The following is a 21,725-nucleotide window of genomic DNA, read 5'->3' as shown; positions in this document are numbered from 1 at the left end:
GGGTACAGTACGAATACGGATCCGGGTACTTATGCTGACGTGGATACCCGTGCGAGGGTACTGATAGAATACGGTCTGGTACATTATATGTTGATGTGGGGACGTGCATGAACTATGGATGTCCAAGAAAAGATAGACAAAAAGAATATTTATATATTCTTCAAGTTGGTAAGTTTTGGTAATAACTTTTCGGATATAGAAATTTTGATTTTAGGGGTGTTTATGGTTCGGTTTAAGTAGTTCTATTCTATTAAAAGTAAACTAAATCAATTAATTTGATCTTTTAAATTTTGGAATCGAATTAAACCATCTAAGATGGTTTTACATCGGGTTTGATTTTTGTTGTTTTTTATTGATTTTTGCATTTTTCTTGTTTGTTATTTTTTTAAATATGTAACATACACTGCCAACCACATATGTTCCATCGCGACTATATTCCAACATAACATGATTACGTCAATTACTCTTTAAAAAATCTTGCATTTACCAAAATACTTGACGATAATTTAATTAAGTAGTGATGAACAATTTAAGGATTCAATTAAAATTATAAAGTAGATTTTTGATCTTATCAAAATAAACAAATACTACAAATTAAAATACAAAGAACTAATAGATTGCTATAAAGGCAAAGAATTATACCACAAACAAAATAGTAAATTTTTATCTAAAACATGTATGTATACATATAAACATATTTATATAGTCTTCAAAGCAAATAATGTAGATATAGACAACTAGCATAATATTTTCTACTAGTCGAAAGAGGAAACAAACGTGTATGGTAGGTATTAAACGTCCTATTTTTCGTTTTGGCTAAATACATAATCAGCCCCTTAAAGTAGTCACGATTTTTTCTTTAGACACCAAACTAAAGTTGTTACCTATTAGATACCTAAAGTATGTCAATATTGTGCCAATTGAACAACTCATGCAGATATGACACATTGAGTAACTTTTACTTACAGGTGAGTGCGTGATTAACTTATATGTAACTTTTTTTTCTCCATCTTCTTCTTTCTCTTCCACCTTCTCTGTCACCACATCTCTCTTCGTTTACTGTTTTTCTTTCCTAATTTATTTTCCTCATTTCTTAAAGATATATCCCATTCTCAGTAATAATTAGTTCACCCTTCCACCTCACAGATATAAGCCCAAAATTTAGAAGATCATATTCTAATTAGCATAAACAAAGAAACTAAAATTTTATGGTTGATTCGCAACATGCATTCTTTTTGAGAGATTGAAATCAGTAAGAAGCCATGTGGCCCATGTCCTCTTTTTCTCGCATTCGCAAGAATCGTGACAAGCTCATCTGGCGTTCACCGTAATTTGCAATTGATTATTTAGTTTAATCCAAGTATCATCCGCAAAACATCATAAAACAGATATAAAATGGGTAGCTTTTGAATTTTCATAGAAAAATTCCTCAACAAAGAGGTAGGCATCTAAAGTATTCTTGTAATCCAGTTAATATAGAAAAAATTCAATTTCTTTTGATCAAAATTTAAAGATGAAAGTCGGAACCCAAAAAGGTTATTTTTCGAGGAACCAAAAATGAAGGTTGTCTCCCTATGTTAGGTTGGGTATGATCTTCTGTGCAAAATTTGTGCTTGGCTGATTTCTTATTTTCTTGATTTGAAAGTTCAACAAATTAACTTGAAGAGGTTCTAAGAGGTAGGGAAAGCGAAATTTGCAGCTCAGGGTGATTATGGAGATGAACTAGTGAAGAGGGAGGTAAAGGAGGGGAAGGTGGTGGGTCTGGTTGGGGGTGAATTAGTAAATGTTGAGGTGTATTATTAATGATGTAATTTTTTTTCATTGTTATATTGCCAGATAAGCAGCGATTAAACTTCATGCTTATTTAATTTTAGGACTGGACGTTTTGTGTTCAATAGATGCACTTTCATAGTAGTTTGAATGTCCAATAGGTAATAGAACTAGTTAAGGCGTCTAAATAAAAAATCGCGATAACTTTAAGTGGTTGTCTATGTATTTGGTCTTTCGTTTTTGAACATTTGATACAAACTTCATGATACAATGAGAGGTCCACATAGAAGCAATAACTTTAATATGCAAACTTTTTTATTCACTAACATGAGCTTGGATATAATTTTCTATCTAAAAGTTATTAACTAGAAACTCAAAAATACAACTAAAAGTTTGATCCTAAATGGTTTAATCTCTTGAGGGATATAAGTCTAGAAAGTAGCTAATTGTGCCCCCCACTAGATATAGCACAAAACCAACCAAGTTATAACGGCCATACATACTTACAAGACATAAAATAATTAATTTTAATTAATAAGATGTTAGTCATGTATTTGCAATATATTATTTTAGATCTTGTTGTAAAAAACTTCAGTTACTAATATGAAAATTTGAATAGTTTAGCTTAAAATTGAAAATATTTCGCACGTTAGTAAGTAGGCAGTCTTTATGAATTATATATATATAATACTGGTCTAAGCGAAAATAAAATAATAAAATTCACTATAAAAAAACTGTGCCTCAATATTTTGGGGTCTAAAAAAAGACTTTACTAGCCTCCCCATTCAGTCACCCCTGCCTCATTTTCATATTGCAGCTCTTACAACAGATTAGTGTTGTGAACTACAACTTGCAAAGTATAATCATCATAATTGGACTATTGTTGATTTTCTCCTTGGTCCACTTCATGTGATTCTTCTTCTTCCTCTTCCTTTGTTTCCGTTTCTTTCTCTGTTTCTTCTTCTTTGTCTTCCTCTTCCTCTGTGTCTGTTTATTCTAGGGTCGTTTAAAATCGAACTGTAACCGAAAATCGAATCGCAAACTTGGCTTAATGGCTTATTATATCGGGTTATCGGATTAACGATTGGTGAACGGATTAAAATTTTATAATTAACGACTTATCAGTTTGAGGGTGGATTATTCAATTTTCTTAATGGATAAACCGTTAACCCGTTAAAAAAATTTAGATTTGTATTTTTACCCCTATGTATATTAAATATTCCTTTCATTATTTGACAAAGTAGCAGTTACTATTCAAGTTCAGAAGGTTCACTAAGATATTAACTATTATTGTTTTATCACAGATACTAACTTAGTGGTATTAGACTATTGAAAATTCACTTTTAAATTCTTGTGACTTCTGCCAGTTGTGAAAATGCACTTTCATATGGCTATATGGCTTGATGCAATAGCAGAAAGGAAAGAGCCATATACAACACTAATTTAGTATATGGCTATATCCATTTTAACTAGTTCTTCTAAGGAGAAAACATAAATTTTCAGTTAGTGACTTCTGGAAATGCGGGCATGACAGTGTTATATAAACGGGTTGAATTTAAGATTTAAATTTGGTGATTTAATGTCAAGTGGTACATGCACTCATTACTATTTAATTTAGCCAATAAATCGTCCGATAACCGCCCGATAATCGCGAAACCGATATCAATTTGCCCGATATCTTATCGGTTTGGCTAGCGGATTAGTACATTTATGAGACGATAACCGATAAGACGAACCGTTAAGCGTAACAATCCGCCCGATAAGTAGCCCTAGTTTGTTCCTCCTTTTCTTCTTCATTGCTGTATTCCTCTGTATTCACACCATGGAGTTCCTGGTTTTTTTTAACATTACCAATATGGTCTTCTCATAATTGTATAGACAAGTGAAAAATTTATCGATCAATAGGACGGGCCATTATCCTCGTTTAACTCTCTCCTAATTGTATTGAAATTAACCTCTAATGATATGATCTTATTTGTTAAATCCTCTCCAAAGATTTTCAAGTTAGAAATTGAAAGCATAATGTGATTATGTAGTTTGCCATATATACTTTAAAGTTATCAAATCCTGATGATCTTCATCATCGTATTGATCTTTGTTGTTTAACTGATCATGAAATTAAACATCTAGATATTGATCTCCTTCAGGTATGTTTGACGGTCCTCCTCTTTGCCTTCATTTTTTCCTTTCTCACCACTTTCTTTTTATTGATGAGAATCTTGATTGACATTATATTTTATGTCTCATGCATTTTCACCTTGAGAGTCCTCATCCACTTGCCCTTCTTATTCAGTTCTAGAAAATTTACTCACTTCAATTCAACTCGTTTTATTTAGACATTGGACGTTTTCTTTTTCCTCTTTAGTTTTGATCTTCGCCTTCTCTTATTTTATCCATTGTTGCTTCTTGTTTATCTCTTTCACTCACTTGCTCTAATTCTTCTTTTTGCTCCTCCTGATTCTCTTCTTTCTCTATTTTTTCTTACTTTATTTATGTCTTCTTCTTCGTCTTCATTAATGTTGTTTTCTTGATTTACCTATTTTCCTTCATCTGGTTCAGATTCTAGATGTTCTTTCTCTCCATTTTCTTGTTGTTTTGTTACTTGAATCGCATCATTCTCTTTCATTTCTTATGCCACATATTGCCCTTCTTCTACTTCATTATTAACACAAGTGTTGAGACTCAATGAACCACAGAATATCTAAGGAGAATAGGGACCAATATTAGTTTCAGCCGCATTGTTGAAAAAATAAAATAATATTTTAGTCACAACAGAAATTACCTATGTGGAATTAATTCCTTCTTTTTCATCAATAGTAGGACTACATATTTTACGTTCAAGATTCTTCTAGAATGTGGTGCAATAAGCCTCAAAGATAATAACTTCTTCTTCTTCTTCTTCTTCTTCCTCCATAATTTGACTGAATGACTAGGCATACAGTAGCTCTTTTCAGGATTTAAGACTCATTCTTCCAGTAGATTAGTGCCTGCGAAGGAGAGGAGCATGATGATGAAGTTGAAGATGAGGATAAAACTCCAACTTCAGGACTTGGTTCTTCCGCATGCAACATTTAGGAATTTGGATTTTGTAGTTTGTTTAGAAAGAATATTTAGTTGAGAAAGAAAGAGACAAAAGACTACTTTATACACTTGCTTCAAATATGAACTATTTGAAGAGTTGGTTTGGGAATAAACCATCTTATAAAAGTAGCCACTTAAGTTTTACGTTATCTATCTGTACTATATTTAAAACACGAAGGCCCTTAGCGAAATATCGTTCGCCTTTTTTACCCTTTAAAAATAAATTTTATAATGGATAAAATAGTCATTAATATTTTTTCTAATATTTAAGACTTCCAAATCAATTAAAATTTTGATTACTAAAATCTTTCCATATTTGATTATATCTGAGGTCCTAATATTTAGGACTATAAAATGGATAGTGTATAAATAAACTAACAGAATGATTCAAAAAAAGTTATTATTATTATTTCACTTCTTTTTCACTATTGGTATAATTAAAATACTATTATACTCTTATTCTGATGCTCAAGAACAAAAAGTAGAATAAGAATAAGGTATTGTGCCTGTAATGATCCGACCGCTCGATTTAAATTTTAAGATCCGTTCAGTGGTTTGAGGTCTTGAGTGACTTCATAGTGTGTATTATGACTTGCGTGCTTGGTCAGATTTGAATTTCGGATGTTTCGGAATGAATTTGGATGAATGATTCTCACTTAGAAGCTTAAGTTGAAAATATTGACCGAGATTTGACTTTTATGAAAATGACCCTGTAAGGTATTTTTGATGGCCCCGATAGGCTTGTATCGTAATTTTAGACTTGGGTGTATGCCCGAAATAGATTTCGGAGGTCCGTAGGTTGATTTGTGTTGTTTTGCCGAAAGTTGAAAATTTAAAGGCTTAAAATTTTGATAAGTTTGACCGTAGGTTGACTTCATAACTATCGTGTTTGGATTTCTGTTTCGGGACATGGAATAAGGCCGTTTTGTCATTTGGAACTTGTTTGCAAAGTTTGGCGTCATTCCGAGTTGATTTGATAGGAATAGGATGCGCAATTTTGTTTTTAGAAGTTCTTGAGTTTCATGTTGAAGTCATGTGTTTTGAGGTCTGATTCGTGGTTTCGGATGCTATTTGGATGATTTGATTGCACGAGCGAGTTTGTGTTATGTTTATAGACTTTTATTGATATTTGGTTTGGAGCCCCGACAGCTCGGGTGAGTTTCGGACGTGTTTCAGAGAGTTCATAGGAGGTTCGGATTTTTTGCTGGTGCTCAGATCTCGCATTTGCGAGAAATAGGGCGCATTTGTGATTAACGCATTTTCGAGCTTCATCATCGCATTTGCGAGAAATAGGTCGCATTTGTGATTAACGCATTTTCGAGCTTCATCATCGCATTTGCAAAGAGCACAGTGGCCTGAAGAGTTCGCATTTGCTAACTCTTCATCGCATTTGCGATACTGGCCTAGGCTGGGCATTGGTCGCATTTGCGATCACTGTGATCGCTTTTGCGAACTGTCCATGTTCGCTTTTGCAAACAAATCATCGCATTTGCGATGACAGTAGGGATGTGAGATTCTCTGCTTTTGTGATAGATTCCTAACATTTGCGAACCTCGGGTTGTAATTGCGATACGTGCTACTGGACAAAAAGTAGAGGGACGGGATTTTTGGTCTCATTTTCATATTTTGGAACTCTAGATTCGGTAGGAGGCGATTTTGAAAAGAGTTTTTTATCTACAAACTTTGGGTAAGTGTTATACTCTCTTTCTAATCATATTCCATCAATATATCTTAGATTTTAATATCAAAATCATGTGAATCAAAATGAAAATTTGTGAAACTTTGTCAAGTTTTTAAAAAATAAGAATTTGAGTTTTGAGAGTTGATTTGGACTCGGATTTTGAAACTAATCACATATATGAACTCGTAGTTTCATGGGTAGTCGGAATCTACCCTTAGACGTGAGTTTTGACCGGGCGGGTCCTGAGTTGACTTTTGTTGACTTTTGAGCAATTATGTAAAGATCGTAACTTTAATTATTGGAATTGAGTTTTCTTGCATTATTTGATGTTATTAAGTCGATTTTGGTTGGATTTGTGCCGAGCGGAGGTGAATTGTAAAGAAAAATCTATTTTTGAGAATTGATTGAGGGCTTTTGAGTTAAGTATCTTGCCTAACATAGTGGGAGGGGTGAGGGGGAGCTACCCCGTAGGAATTGGTTAGTTTGCACTACTTAAACTACGCGAGAGACGTGTACCCGAGGTGACGAGTATGTACGCGGCTTATATGTGGAAATTTGACCGGCTTAGACTCTTGGGTTCTTATGTATATTAAAATGAAGTTGTCTTATCATGCTAAATCTTCCATTGCCAAATTTACTCTTACGTATCTTAGTTGAAGTTGATTGATTCGTGTTCTACCCTTGTTGGAAAATATACTCTTATATTCCTTAATTGAAGTTGTTGCCTCTTTTATTGCCATGTTATCTCTTCAGTAATTGTTTAACCTTAATTGAAGTTATTGTTATCTCTTTCATTGTTGACTTATCCTTATTTGGAATCATTGTTACATGTTATCTCTCTTATTGTTGTGTTGTACCTATTTGGAATCGTTTTTACATGTTATCTCCCCTATCGTTGAGTTGTACCTATTTGGAATTATTGTTACATGTGTATCTCTCTTATCGTCGAGTTATACTTATTTGGAAACATTGTTACATGTTATCCCTTCAATTGTTTAGTTACTCTTATTGGATATCGTTGTTACACATTATCTCTCCCATTGTTGAGTTATTCTTGTTTGAAACCATTATTACTTGTTATGTCTTTCATTGTGAGCTCATTCTTCCGTTTCTTTGTGTTTTATAATTCTTGTGTTGATTTACTTGTCGTACTCTCGAGTTATTATTGTTTTAATCAGTATTTTTGAACCAAGGGTTATGTGTGGTTGTGGTATTGAAATTGTTTTGAGGAAATGATGTGGCATATGGGCACATGTGGTGCAAGTCAGTATATTGTGTTGTTATGTTTTTGGCACTCGTGTTATTGTTGAGAGGATTGTAGGGGTGTTCGCACATTGATAATTGTATATGCGGCGTGTCAAGGCGGGATATATATATATATATATATATATATATATATATATATATATATATATATATATATATATATATATGGGTTTGAGCATGTGGCGAGACAAAGCGTGAATATTATTGTGCGTGTGTGGCGAGACAAAGCGGGCATTTAATTTATTGTTGCACACATGGCGAGACAAGGTGTAATGACCCAGTTGGTTGTTTTGTGAGTTGTAGCCCCGTTCCCCCATTTACTGCTCATTTTGTATTTTATAGTTGTTATGTAACTTGTTGGGGTAGTCGGTTTGGGTCCGGAGAGATTTCGGAATGAATTGAGACACTTAGTCTCAGGGTGGAAAGCTAAAGTTGAAATGATTGACCGGATTTGATCTTTGTGTAAAAGACTCCGGAATAGAGTTTTGATAGTTTTGTTAGCTTCGTTGGGTGATTTTTGACTTAGGAGCGTGTCCGAGTTGTGATTTGGAGGTCGTAGTGGAATTAGGCTTGAAATGGCGAAAGTTGGATTTTTGGAAAGTTTGAGCGGGAGTGGACTTTTTGTTATCGGGGACGAATTCCGATTCCTGAAGTTGGAATAGGTCCGCAATGTCAAATGTGACTTGTGTGCAAAATTTAGGGTCAATCGGACATGTTTTGATAGGTTTCGACGTTGTTTGTAGAAATTGAATTTTCTTAGTTTCAATAGACTTGAATTGGGGTGCGATTCGTGTTTTTGAAGTTGTTTGATGTGATTTAGGGGCTCGACTGAGTTCGTATGAGGTTTTAGGACTTGTTGGTATGTTTGGTTGAGGTCCCGGGGGCCTCGGGTTGATTCCGGATGGTTAACGGATCAAAAGTTAAAGTTGAGTGATTGCTAAAGTTGGACCTCTGCCGGTGTAACCGCACTTGCGGAGCTTTGATCGCAAGTGCGAGCTCGCAGGTGTGGGTTGTGATGTGCAAATGCGGTTTGGAGTGGAGTGTGCAGGTGGTCGCAAGTGCGAAGAGTTTTTCGCACATGCGTGGCCGTATGTGCGGTGAGAGGCGCGCAGAAGCGGAAAGCGCACAGGTGCGATGGGGAATTACGCATATGGGTGACTGCATATATGGCAGGGGGACCGCAGAAGCGGAACTGGGCAGATGGGATTGGTCCGCAGAAGCGGCTTGGATGCTCACAAAAGCGAGTTCACAGAAGTGGAGTGATCGACCGCAGGAGTGGAATGAGCCGCAGATGCGTGTGTAATGTCGCTTATGCGACACCGCATAAGCGGTTAAGTTTCCGTAGAAGCAGAAGTACTGGGCAGATTATTAAAAAATGGGTTCGCGATTTTGGCTTCATTTCAAACATTTCAAGCACGGGTTTGGGCGATTCTTGAGAGGGTTTTCGAGTGGATTCTTGAGGTAAGTCCCTTCTGCTCATCTTTGATTAATAATCTTGCTTCCCCATTAATTTTCCCACTTAGTTGGTGTGTATTTAAGGTGTAAATTTAGAGTTTGAGGCTAGGGATTTGGAGAGTTTGATTTGGGAATTTGGGTAACGATTTGGTGTCGGATTTTGATAAATTTGGTATGGTTGGACTCGTGGTTGAATAGGCTTTCGGGTTTTGTCACTTTTATCGAATTTTGAGACTTGGGACTGAGGGGCGGCTTTTGAGTCGATTTTAGACTTTTGATTAATAACTTAGCATTTTCTTATGGAGTGGATTCCTTTAGCCTATATTGATTATATCGCATTGTTTATGGCTAGATTCGAGGCATTCAGATCCCGTTTCGCGAGGCAAATGTGTGTTGGAGTAGATATTTGTTCGGATTGAGGTAAGTAACAGTTTTAAATTTGGTTCTGAGAGTATGAAATCCCTAATTATGTGTCATTTGATTGGTTTTGAGGTGACACACATGCTAGGTGACGGGCGTGTGGGCGTACACCGTAGGAATTGAGACTTGGTCCATTTCATGGAACTGTATAGATGATTAACCTGTTGATATCTGTAAATTCTTCATGTGATATAGTAATTGAGTTGCAAACCCCTCTTAGAAATCATGCTATCTTTTCGCTTATTGTATTTAGTTTCAGACTATATTAGACAGTGTTTCCCAAATTTGTGATATATAGATGCTCTTGTACTTAGTGACACCTCGATATTGGGAATTTTCGCGTTGTGTTTTGGACTTTCTATCTTGTTTATGAGGAGCTGTATTATTTAAACTGTTTTAAATCAATTTTCTGTTAAGTGTTGGAGTTATTTCATAAATGTCGGCTTGCCTAGTACCACGATAGGCGCCATCATGATAGGTTAGGATTTTGGGTCGTGAAAAGTTGGTATTAGAGCCTAGGTTACATAGGTCTCACGAGTCATCAACAGGTTTAGTAGAGTCTTGCGGATCGGTACGGAGATGTCTGTATTTATCTTCGAGACGTTGTTGAACCCTTAGGAAATTTCACATTCTTGTATTCTTGTCGTGCGGATTTGTTGATTCCGGTAACTAAACTACTATATTCTATTCTCTAACAGATGGTGACGACACATGCTACCGAGCAGGATGGACAACCACCAGTACCACCATCTAGGGCCACGAGAGGCCGAGGTCACGGTAGGGGCCACGACAGGGGCAGAAGTGCAGCTCGTACAGTAGCTAGTACAGCACCTGCAGATCTACCAGTTGCTCCAGCTCAGGAGCAGGTTCCAGATATGGCTGAGCCAGTGGGGCCAGCTCAGGCACCAGCTGTGCCCATTGTGATTCCAGGCCTTCAGGAGGCTTTGGCCCAGATATTGATGGTTTGCACAGGCCTTGCTCAGGTGGTTTCGGCTTAGGCCATACTAGCCACTTCTCAGGCCAGGGGAGGTACTCATACCCCCGCTGCCCATACTCCATAGCAGGTGATACAGGGACTTTACACACCGAGGGTACTACCAGCCCAGTCGGTTGCAGCTGCTCAGGCCCCGGTGGTCCCCGTTATGACTGATGATGAGCATAGGAGACTTGAGAGATTTAGGAGGCTTTAGCCTCCATCCTTTAGAGATGCTGAGTCGGAGGATGCCCAGGGTTTCTTGGACAAGTGCCAGTGGATTCTTCATACAACAGGTATTCTGGAGACCAGTGGGGTCTCGTTCAATACTTTTTAGTTTTTTTGGGATGCCTTCAATTGGTGGGAGGCTTATGAGAGGCGCAGGCTGGTCGGTGCAGCACCACTTACATGGCAGGTGTTCTCCGTTCTCTTCTTAGAGAAGTTCGTGCCGCAGTCTCGCAGGGAGGAGCTGCGCAGACGGTTTGAGCAACTTCGCTAGGATGGCATATCTGTGACCCAGTACGAGATGAGGTTTTCTGAGTTATCTCGTCATGCAGTTTGGTTGGTTCCCACTGATAGGGAGAGGATCATGAGGTTCATTGATGGTCTCGCATATTAGTTGCGATTGCTTATGACCAAGGAGAGGGTATCTGGTGCTACTTTTGATGAGGTGGTTGACATTGTTCAGCAGATAGAGATAGTTCGTAGTCAGGAGCGTGGTGAGAGGGAGGCCAAGAGGCCTCGAGGTTCGGGTGGTTTCAGTGGTGTACCTTCTGGGGGAATTCTTACCACATCAGGGGTCGTCCTTATAGGCTCGTTCAAACGGCTCGTCCAGCTCATCGTATTTTTCTCATTATCTGGATATGCCTCGTGAGTCCTTAGTTTCATCTATTCATGTATCTACGCCAGTGGGCGATACTATTATTGTAAACCGTGTATATCGGTCGTGTGTAGCGACGATTGGGGCATTGGAGACTAGAGTTGATCTCTTATTGCTTAGTATGGTGGACTTCGACGTGATCTTAGGTATGGATTGGTTGTCTCCATGTCATGCTGTTCTGGATTGTCACGCTAAGACTGTGACGTTGGCTATGCCGAGGTTGCCAAGGATTGAGTGGAGAGGTTCTCTAGATTATGTTCCAGTAGGGTGATTTCATATTTGAAGGCCCAGTGGATGTTTGGGAAGGGTTGTTTATCTTATTTGGTCTTTGTAAGGGATGTTAGTGCTGATACTCCTTCTATTGATTCTGTTCCGGTGGTGCGAGATTTTCCGGATGTGTTTCCTGCAGACCTGTCGGGTATGCCGCCCGACAGGGATATTGATTTTGGTATTGACTTGGTACCGGGTACTCAATCTATTTCTATTCCACTGTATTGTATGGAACCGGATGAGTCGAAGGAATTGAAGGAGCAGCTTCAGGAACTCCTTAAAAAGGGGTTTATTAGGCCTAGTGTGTCACCTTGGGGTGCACTGGTTCTGTGTGTGAAGAAGAAGGATGATACTATGAGGATGTGCATTGATTATAGGCAGCTGAACAAAGTCACAATCAAGAACAAGTATCATTTACCGCGTATTGATGATTTATTTGACCAACTTCAGGGAGCGTGGGTATTCTCTAAGATTGACTTGAGGTCTGGGTATCACTAGTTAAAGATTCGGGACTCGGATATTCTAAAGACAGCATTCAGGACCCGTTATGGTCATTATGAGTTTCTCGTGATGTCTTTTGGGCTGACCAACGCCCCCGCAACATTCATGCATCTGATGAACAATGTATTTCAACCTTATCTCGACTCATTTGTCATAGTGTTCATTGATGACATCCCGGTGTACTCTCGCAGCCAAGAGGAGCAGAAGCTTTATGCTAAGTTCTCCAAATGTGAGTTATATCCCGGTGTACTCATTTGAGGATTGTGTTGCAGCGGTTGAGGGAGGAGAAGCTTTATGCTAAGTTCTCTAAATGTGAGTTTTGGCTTAGTTCAGTGTCATTCTTGAGACACGTGGTGTCCAGTGAGGGGATTTAGGTGGATCGGAAGAAGATAGAGGCGGTCCAGAGTTGGCCTACACCATCCTCAACTATGAAGATTTGGAGCTTTCTGGGCATGGCCAGTTATTATCGTCGCTTCGTGGAGAGTTTCTCATCTATTTCATCGCCTTTGACCAAGTTGACTGAGAAGGGTGCTATTTTCAGGTGGTCAGATGAGTGTGTGGAGAGATTTCATAAGCTCAAGACTGTCTTGACCACAACTCCAGTTCTAGTTCTACCTTCAGCTTCTGGTTCTTATACAATGTATTGTGATGCTTCTCGGATCGGTATTGGGTGTGTCTTGATGCATGAGGGTAGAGTGATTGCGTATGCTTTACGCCAGTTGAAACCCCATGAGAAGAACTACCCTGTCTATGATTTGGAGTTAGCTGCCATCGTTCATGCATTGAATATTATCTCTACGGTGTTCTTGTGAGGTATTTACAGATCATTAGAGTCTCCAGCACTTGTTCAAACAGAAGGATCTAAATTTGAGGCAGCGAAGATGATTGGAGCTGCTAAAGGACTATGATATCACTATTCTGTATCATCCCAGGAAGGCCAATATGGTGGCCGATGCCTTGAGTAGAAAGGCGGTGAGTATGGGTAGCCTTGCATTCATTCCTCTTGGTGAGAGACCTTTTTGCCGTTGATGTTCAGGCCTTGGCCAACCAGTTCGTGAGATTAGATGTCTCGGAGCCCAGTCGGATTCTAGCTTGCGTGGTTTCTCGGTTTTCCTTATATTATCGCATCAGAGAGCGCCAATATGATGATCCCCATTTTCTTGTCCTGAAGGACACGGTTCAACACGGTGATGCCAGAGATGTTACTATTAGGGATGATGTGGTATTGAGGATGCAGAGTCGGATCTGTGTGCCTAATGTGGATAGGCTATGTGAGTTAATTCTTGAGGAGGCCTACAGTTCGCGGTATTCCATCCATCTAGGTGCCACGAAGATGTATCAGGACTTGAGGCAGCATTATTGGGGGAGAAGAATGAAAAGAATATAGTGGGGTTTGTAGCTCGGTGCCTCAACTGTCAGCAGGTGAAGTATGAGCATCAGAGACCGGGTTTATTGCTTTAGAGGTTAGAGATTCCAGAGTGGAGTGTTGAGTGAATGGGAGGGCTAAGTGACTGTGGCCCTGAGAGGATGTATTTGATTTCATTATTGTTGCACTTAGCTGCCATTTATCACTTTCTTGAAATTTCTAAAAGATATTACACTCTTTTCACTTAAACTTGTCATGAAGTAACTGCTTGACCTAATTTATCGAACTTGAAAGAATACCCACCTTCCTATGTTAAAATCACTGTAATTGAACTATAACTGTGAAGCTCGTCACTACTTTCAGTTCTTTATCTAGTCTTGCTACTTACTGAGATGGTTGTACTCACGCTATACCCTGTACTTCGTGTGCAGATCTAGGTATCTTCAAACACAGTGGGTGTTGATTTCCGCGCACAGTTGGTCTTCTGGAGATTCCGAGGTAGCTGCCGGCGTTTCGCAGACCTTGTCTCTCCTTCCCTATCTTTCTGCTTATTGTATTTAGGTTCAGACTATATTAGACAGTGTTTTCCAGACTTGTGATGTATAGATGCTCATGTACTTAGTGACACCCGGATGTTGGGAATTTTCGCGTTGAGTTTTGGATTTTCTATCTTGTTTATGAGGAGTTTTATTATTTAAACTGTTTTAAATCCATTTTCTGTTAAGTGTTGGAGTTATTTCATAAATGTAGGCTTGCCTAGTGCCACGATAGGCGCCATCACGACAAGTTAGGATTTTGGGTCGTGATAAGTTGGTATCAGAGCATAGGTTACATAGATCTCACGAGTCATGAGCAGGTTTAGTAGAGTCTTGCGGATCAGTACAGAGACATCTGTACTTATCTTAGAGTGGCTACCGAACCCTTAGGAAATTTCACATTCTTGTATTCTTGTCTTTCAGATTTATTGATTTCGGTAACTAAACTACTATATTCTATTCTCTCACAGATGGTGAGGACACGTGCTACCGGGCAGGATGGACAACCACCAGTACCACTAGCTAGGGCCCCGAGAGGCCGAGGTCGTGGTAAGGGCCTCAACAGGGGCAGAGGTGCAGCTCGTACAACAGTTAGGGCAGCACCTGCAGATCTACCAGTTACTCTTATTTAGAAACACTGTTACATGTTATCCCTTCAATTGTTGAGTTACTCTTATTGGATATCATTGCTACACATTATCTCTCCCATTGTTGAGTTATTCTTATTTGAAATCATTATTACTTGTTATGTCTTTCATTGTGAGCTCGTTCTTCCGTTTCTTTGTCTTTTGTAATTCTTGTGTTGATTTACTTGCCATACTCTCGTGTTATTGTTATTTTTATTGTTGTACTCAGTGTTGTTGAGCTGAGGACTATGTTTGGTTGTGGTATTGGAATTGTTTTGAGGAAATGTTGTGGCATATGGGCACATGTGGTGTAAGTCATTATATTGTGTTATTATGTTTTTGGCACACGTGTTATTGTTGAGAGGATTGTCGGGGTGTTCTCATGTGAGTTGTCCGTGCTATTGTTATTGATAATTGCACATGCGGCGTGACAAGGCAGACTATATATATGTGAGTTTGCGCATGTGGCGAGACATGGCGTGAATATCATTATGCGCGTGTGGTGAGAGCTATTCATGATTTGTGATTATGAGGTGTGGTATCTCGGGGAAATTCTTGAATAAATCTTGTGTGAAAGCGGTTGTTCTTATGGAGTTGTTACTTATTTTTCTTACTTGGTTTCACTAGACTTAAACTGTATTCAACTCACTCTACGGTGTTGTTACCTGTTGTGCCTTGTTGCTAATTGTTGCTTCTAGTTTTCTACTGCAAGTATTGTTTTGCTATTTTTACCATGCTTAGTTTTATATTGATATTATTTCCTGTTAGTTTCACATTCATACTTGCACAGGTTATTATGTCTAGTAGGTGTCTTGACTGTTCCTCGTCACTACTCCACCGAGGTTAGTCTTGATACTTACTCGGTACCGCTGTGGTGTACTCATGCTACGCTTTCTACACATTTTGGTTGTTACACCTGTGCGTCCCAAGGTGACGTAATGAATATGAAACTTTTTAATCATGATTTAAATGAGTTTAAAGTCATAATATGGCTATATATGATGTTTGGATAGAAGATATAAAATTTGGGGAAAATCGGATTAAAATTGCGAAAAAACCGATTAAGGATTTGCCCTGTAATGGAGCATTTTGAGCAATACATTTCGTGTGTTATATGGGGTCTTTTTGGGACATATTATATACCAAATTGAAGGCATTGCCCTATGCATCCCAAGGTGGAAGATGATCAACTCGGGGCCCTTTCGGTGTCCGTTTTTCCCGTCAGAACCATCGACAGAGTCAAGAGAGACATCGGTTGACTGAAGAAGTAGTGGGTTCGGGCGGAACTCTATGAGAAATGAAAGGAGAAGTGATCGAGGTCAGAGCAACCGGGGACTCATGAGCAAAAATGGCTTCGACAGGCCCATCGGATCTAAAGAAGCACCGAGGCTATCGGATTAGAACTTTAACGTCGATGTTGCCGCCATTGTATCAGTTATCGGACGCATAAAAGATACCAAATAGACTCGACCTCTACAATCTGATCCAACCCAAAAGGAATCCTAACCATATGTGTAAATACCACGGCACTCACAGCCACAGAACGAAGGATTGCCGACAATTGATAGACGAAGTAGCCCGACTATTCAATAACGGACATCTTCAAGAATTCTTGAGCGACCGAGCCAAGAATCATATCAGGAATATGGATTCTAACAAACAGACTGAACAAGAAGAACCTCAACATGTCATTAACATGATCATCGGCGGGGTCGATGTCCTTCAGGGGCCGATGTTGAAGCGCACCACCAAAGTGTCCATCACGAGGGAGAAATGAACTCAAGATTACATACCTGAAGGAACCTTGTCTTTCAATGACCAGGACGCGGAAGGAATCGTGCAACATTGCACTGGTAATATCTGTACTTGTAAATAAAATTCGAGTTAAGCGTATGCTAATTGATCCAGGTAGCTCGGCCAATATCATTCGATCGAGGGTTGTGGAGCAGCTCGGTTTACAAGATCAAATCGTGCCTGCAGTCCGAGTTCTAAATGGATTCAATATGGCATGTGAAACCACTAAGGGAGAGATAACATTACTGGTGAACTCCGCCGGGACCATCTAGGAAGCTAAGATTTAGGTGATCTAAGGAGACTTGAGGTAAAACGCTTTGTTTGGGAGGCCATGGATCCACAACATGAGAGCAGTGCCCTTGACACTGCACCAGGTGCTGAAATTCCCAACAACCAGCGGAGTCAAAACAGTCTATGGGAAACAACCAGCCGCCAAGGAAATGTTCGCAGTGGATAAAGTGATCCCAACATCCACAATCTCAACATCGGAGGATCCGAACCAGATGGTCAAAGACGGGGCCAAATAGCAATAACTGATATCGGCCCTGACAGAATCGGAGGATCGATGGGTAGACGATGATGATGACTACGGGGTCCCCAGATCTTTTATAGCCCTCGATTACTCCGACGCTACAAAATCAACGGTCGAGGAACTAGAACAAGTCGTATTGAGTGAACACTTGCCCAATCGAAAGGTACACCTGGGCACAGGGTTAAGCCCCGAGCTCAAGAAAAAACTCATTCAATTTCTTATAGCTAATGAATATTGTTTCGCTTGGTCCCATCTTGATATGATAGGGATCTCACCGGAGATAACCACTCATAAGCTGAGCCTGGACCCGAAGTTCCATCTGGTCAAGCAGAAGAGGAAACCCCAGTCCGAGGTCAAACATGCTTTCATCAAGGATGATGTATCTAAACTCCTTAAAATAGGGTCTATTCGGGAGGTTAAATACCCGGAGTGGTTAGCAAATGTAGTAGTAGTCCCTAAAAAGAGAACAAATTTAGAATGTGTGTAGACTATAAGGATTTGAATGAAGCATGTCCCAAGGACTCTTTCCCTTTTCCCAAAGATTAATCGGGCATATAGCCGCCCTAGGGCGATTCATTTTGAGGTCCTCAGACAAGAGCCACCAGTTCTTCACACTATTGAAGAAGAAGAATAACTTCTCATGGACCCCAGAGTGCCAACGGTCCTGGGAGGAACTCAAGCGGTATCTATCGAGTCCACCGCTGCTTCACACGCTAAAGACATACGAACAACTATACTTGTACTTGGAAGTATTAGAGATAGCGGTAAGTGGAGTCCTGGTCCGGGAAGAGCAAGGTACACAATTTCCAATTTACTATGTTAGCAGGACCCTAGGTGAGGCCAAAACTAGGTACCCTTACCTAGAAAAGTTGGCTCTCGCTTTGCTAAGCGCCACTAGAAAGCTAAAACCATACTTCTAGTGTCACCCCATATGTGTCGTGACTACTTACCCGTTGAGGATTATCATGCATAAGCCCGAGCTCTCGGGCTGGTTGGCCAAATGGGCCGTTGAAATCAGTGGTTACGATATTGAATATCGACCCCGTACGGCCATTAAATCTCAAATCTTAGCAGATTTTGTGGTCGACTTTACGTCGGCCCTAATACCGAGGTCGAAAAAGAGTTATTAATCAACTCAGGAACCTCCTCGGGGATCTGGACCCTCTTTATGGACGGTGCCTCATACGCAAAAGGGTTCGGACTTAGCATCGTGTTGAAGCCATCAACATGCAATGTAGTAAGACAATCTATTAGGACTGTAAAATTGACTATCAACGAGGCCGAATATGAGGCCATGATTGCAGGTCTCGAACTAGCCAAAATCTTAGGGGCAAAGGTGATCGAAGCCAAGTGAGATTCCCTCATTGTGGTGAACCAAGTTAATGGGACGTTCGAGATCAGAGAAGAATGAATGCAAAGGCACTTGGCTAAGTTGCAGGTAACATTACATCATTTCAAAGAATGGACTTTGCAACACGTACCTCAAGAAAAAAATAGTGAGGCATATGCCTCGCTAACCTAGGGTCATCGGTCAAGGATGACGAGTTCAACTCAAGGGCAGTCGTACAACTTATGAGATCAGTAGTGTAAGAAGGTCATGCCGAGATTAACTCAATGAGCCTAACTTGGGACTGGAGGAATACATATATAAAATATCTGAAGACCAGAAAATTGCCCTTGGATACAAAAGAATCGAGGGCCCTGCGCACAAAGGCAGCCCGGTTTAGCTTGTCTGAAGACAGAACCCTGTTTAGAAGAATATTCGGTGGCCCACTCGCGATATGTCTAGGACCAGGGGATACAAAGTACATTTTGAGGGAAATCCACGAAGGCACCTATGAAAATCATTCAGGCGCGGAATCATTGATTCGGAAAGTGACCAGAGCCGGCTACTACTGGATCGATATGGAAAATGACGCGAAGGAGTTTGTACAAAAATATGATGAATGAAAAAGACACACTCCGATGATTCATCAGCCCAAGGAGATGATGCACTCAAATTTGTCTCCACGACCATTCATGAAGTGGAGAATAGATATCGTTGGCACCCTTCCATGGGCACCTGGTAAGGTTCAATTTATATTGTTTATGACTGATTATTTTTCTAAGCAGGTGGAAGACCATGCATAGGAAAAGGTGAGGGATAAAGAAGTCATTGATTTCATTTGGGACCACATCATATGCCGGTTCGAAATGCCGACCGAGATCGTATGCGACAACGGGAAACAATTCATTGGCAACAAGGTAAGCAAATTTCTCGAAGATCATAAGATCAAAAGGATCCTATCAACACCCTACCACCCTAGTGGGAACGGACAAGCATAATCGACCAACAAAATCATACTCCAAAACCACAAAAGAGGTTGACTGATGCCAAAGGAAAATGGAAGAAAATTCTACCCGAAGTTCTATGGGCATACTATACGACCTCGAAGTCCAGTATTGTGGCCACCCCGTTCTCACTGGTTTATGGCGCTGAAGCTCTAATACCGGTCAAAGTTGGAGAACCGAGTCTCAGGTTCCCATATGCAACCGAGGAATCAAACGACGAGGCTATGAATACAAGCATGAATCTATTAGACGAAAGGCGCGAAGCGGCCCTTGTCCAGTTGACCGCCCAAATATAGCGGATCGACAGATATTACAATCGAAGAGCCAACCTTCTACATTTCAATATCGGGGACTTGGTGTTGAAGAAGGTCACGCTAAATACCTGAAACCCGAACGAAGGGATGTTGGGACCAAACTGGGAAGGCCCTTATCAAATTATCGAGATCACCGGTAAAAGATCGTACCAACTCGGAATAATGAACAGTGAGCAACTACCGAACAACTGGAATATAGCTCACTTAAAGAGATACTACTGCTAAGGTACGTCCCCATTCATTTCTTTTATTTTGAACTAACACTTGCAGGTAGCAAACAAGGACCGATACAATTTTTAGGCCTCAAAGCATGCGTTGCACTCTTTTTCCCTTGAACTGGTTTTGTACCAAATGGGTTTTACGACAAAGTTTTTAACGAGGCAACAGTAAATCATGCTAACTTAGAATCGAAGGTCAGTTACAAACCGATATCGAAGATCTCGACAATAGTATTCGAGGCCTCTCTACAATCAGCCCCCAACACTGGGGGTCATTACCCCCGGATAACGACTTCAACAAGGAAAGAAACTTTATGATTGAATTGTCTCAGCTCGATCGATAGAATTTACTGTAAGAGCCAAACGCTCAAAAGAACTGTGCCCGCATAGACTGCTCGAGCCCTGGCACAAAGCTTGTACATATGTGTAACTATTATGCACAAGAATAAAAAGAAGTTTCTACCTTGTGGATAAATATTTTGTCCCTTAAGAATTTCTCCCTTTTCTCTCTCCTTTTAAGGAATTTCCTACATCCAATCCCCTTAAGTTATCGAGCCCAAGGGCAGCCTTTATCCAGTTTCAAACGATCACTCCCAATTGGGGACTGCCGTCCAAAAACAAACTCGGATAGCTCGGGCTGAGGGAGCCCGGGGGCACAAGATCTATTAGGCAACAACCCGAACCTTAAAGGCTACGGCTATCCCCATTCGGAGACTGTTATCTTAGGCAAAGCCTGGATAACTCGAGGTGACAAGCCCACTAGGCAACACCCAAACTAAAAAGGCTACAACTATATTAAAACGTCTCGGAGACGTCCGTAACCAGTAATAAAAAACAAGGCCTTGAAAATTTCTAAACCAGTTCTAAAGGCTACCCTCGACAAACTATAAAAAAAATTCATTATAAGTACTTTGGGGAAAAGTTCTAGTCATTCCGAACCCCCACGATGCCTTAGACAAAATAATGCCAAAGGCAAGGCCTGTTCGAACTTCTGAACATGACCTGACTAGTTCATGCAAAGGCATTTCGATCTTTGCAAACATAAAGAATAAAGCAAAGGAAAACAAAACTCGTAAATTGTCGAAGGGAAAAACAAGTGTCACAACTCAAAATCCACCTAGTCGTGATGGCACCTAACCCAAACCGTCAGGTAAGCCAATTAACAACTATCTAATTCAATTAATATCTAACTGACTCTAATACACTCCCCAAGGACTGGTAGTACAAATCACAAGCTTCTAAGATTAGAAATTTACAAAGCTGGTATGAAATAAATATATCATCTGTTCGAAATGTACATAAACATTTTTTTATAAATCTAAGGCTACCATGAACAAGAGGCAACTACGACTGGAACACGGGTACATCTTCAAATCCAGCTCCCGTCGATCAGCAACATCAACATCCAATATCAGCACGCAAGGTGTAGAAGTGTAGTATGAGTACAACCGACCCCATGTACTAAATATGTAACAAACTTAATCTTAGATTGAAAGTAGTGACGAGCGGGTACACAAGTCACATCCCAACACCAATAGCCAACAACAACGCATAATAATATAATAAAAAGTGGTACATGAAATAACTCAGCAATATAATGTTCAACTTGTTCACAATTCCAGAAAATAGGCATGATTCAAGTATATCAATGAAAAACCAAATCTTTTACCGAAAGCACCAAAATATGAGTAAGTTTGCAAAATCGTGATTT

Source organism: Nicotiana tomentosiformis, chromosome 12, assembly GCF_000390325.3.
Source record: "Nicotiana tomentosiformis chromosome 12, ASM39032v3, whole genome shotgun sequence".
Taxonomy (NCBI): Eukaryota; Viridiplantae; Streptophyta; class Magnoliopsida; order Solanales; family Solanaceae; genus Nicotiana; species Nicotiana tomentosiformis.
This window is presented reverse-complemented; position numbering follows the sequence as displayed.